The sequence below is a fragment of the Acanthisitta chloris genome, unplaced genomic scaffold (genome assembly GCF_000695815.1).
Source record: "Acanthisitta chloris isolate BGI_N310 unplaced genomic scaffold, ASM69581v1 scaffold2647, whole genome shotgun sequence".
NCBI classification, from domain to species: domain Eukaryota; kingdom Metazoa; phylum Chordata; class Aves; order Passeriformes; family Acanthisittidae; genus Acanthisitta; species Acanthisitta chloris.
The window spans coordinates 19,133-21,419 of NW_008683002.1; positions in this window are offsets into that span (position 1 = coordinate 19,133).

Sequence of the window (2,287 nt, forward strand, 5' to 3'; positions counted from 1 at the left end):
TGAAGACTCCTTAGATGAAGGACTTTGACGCTCAGAGCTCAAATTGAAGAGTTGTGTCTCAAATTCCTCCATGGAAATGTAGAGGTATCATGTGTAATAGGAATAGATCAAACTGCTGATGCTCTTTCATCCTGGCTCCTGAGTCAGGAAAGCAAAATGGTCCCTCAAATCAGCTATTTCCCAGTACCTTTGGTGAAATCTAATCAGCTCTGCCAAGAGCTTTTCTCTAACAGTTTGATTTCCTGAATTGGTGCTGCTGCTCAAGAGGAATTTGGCAAAACTACAGTGCAATTCTGAAGCAGAAATCAGAACTTTTGGCCTTTTCAGTGTGAGATGTGTCAAAAACTTGTGCTCTCCGTGAAGAGAGAGGAGGATTTCACAGGGGTCTTCACATACAACTTTCCTCAACAATGTATTCATGTGTGTCATGGCACATATTGTCCTTAGGATGCAAAATAACTCTTCTAGTAGCTCAGATGAATCAGTTCATCTGACCAGGAACTAAAAAGGCTCCAAAGATTGCAAGATAAAAGAAATCTCTCCAGAGGAATGCATACATTAGGGGGAGGAAATGAAATCCAGGCAATAAACACACAGAGTGGGGAAAAAGTAAATCACCAGCCAGGAATATTTTGCATATGAGAAGTCCTTAGCAATTGGCTGGGAAATAGCTACGTGCACAGAGTATGTCTCAGGTCCTCAGGCTCTCCAGCACAGAGTATAAAACCTGGCAGAGTCAGAGGAGCTGCATTCACTTCTGCTTTGTTCTCCTTGCTGAATAGGTAAGTCTCAATCTACTTCCTATTTTTCCATGTCCTGAATTGTTGCCTTCACTGTATTTTATGTTTGTACTGTCTTGTCTGTCAGTCCAAGCTTTGAGCTCTGTAACAGTGTTTGGGGGAGACTTGGAAGCAGTTTTGCCTCTAGGATAGGGCAGCTGTTCTGGGAGGGATGGTGGTTGCTGGACACAGGACTTCAGACTTGTTCTTCCTCTGTGTCACCAAATCATTCTGTTCCCAATGTCCCTTCCCTCCTGCTCCCTCTCAGGGACAGGCAGGAAGTTGCTTTCTCTGTAAGACAGATGGAAGAGGAAACAACCACAAGGAAATGGGCCTGAGGAAAAAAGGATTAGGCAGAATATTTGTTCCTTTGCTGTTTAAGACACAAAGTCACCTGGAGGGAGGGTAACAGCTCCTTCTCGTGGGTGAGTGACACATTACCAGGTCATAGAATCATGGAATGATGAAAAAACCTTAAAGATCATCTTGTTCCAACCCCATCCATGGGCAGGGACACTTTCCACTAGCCCAGGTTGTTCCAAGCTCCATCCAACCTGGCCTTGAGCTTCAAGGGATGGGGAATCCACAGTTTTTCTGGGTGACCTGTGCCAGTGCCTCAGCACCTTCGTGATCCTCAGTTTTACTTGCTGAGGAGTTTTTTCTTTTCCTCTCTATTTTGGGGCAAAGTTTTTCCTTACCTTTTCTGACAGGAGAGCACAGGTTTCTCCCTCTCTTCTCCAGCTTTTGTAGGTCTGCAGTATCCTGGAGGAGTGTGGTGGGAAATGAGCTATCAAAGGCTGCTCAGGAGGAGGAGGTAGAGCTGCCCCTTGTCCTCTGTAGTGTAGAGAAGTTTGGGCTTCAGTAAACTCTCCTTTCAAGTTAAGACTGATATTTTTCCATTCTTCACATAGTATCTTGCACTCTCCATCACCTTAGCAGCTTATTTACATGACTCTAATCACCACTTCTTCTTTGCATTCACTTCCTTCCCTGTGTTTCAGACTTCCCTCTGTCCTATAGATATGTCTTCCTACGACCTGTGTTGTCCCACCTCCTGTGGCCCAACCCCTCTGGCCAACAGCTGCAACGAGCCCTGTGTCAGGCAGTGCCAGGACTCCACTGTCTACATCCAGCCCTCCCCAGTTGTGGTGACCCTGCCCGGCCCCATCCTCAGCTCCTTCCCCCAGAACACCGTGGTGGGATCCTCCACCTCCGCTGCCGTTGGCAGCATCCTCAACCCTCTCCCGTGGTGGTGACCCTGCCTGGCCCCATCCTCAGCTCCTTCCCCCAAAATACCACCGTGGGATCCTCAGCCTCTGCAGCTGTAGGAGATGTTCTCAGTGCTGGAGGTGTCCCTATCAACTCTGGCAACTCCTCAGGGCTTGGGAGCCTTGGATATTCAGGCCTAGGTGGTCTTTATGGGAGGTCCTACCGGCGCTACAACCGCTGTGGGCCATGATAAAGCCGCGGGGAGCAACCACAGAGGAACAACCTGAAGATTGGAAGTG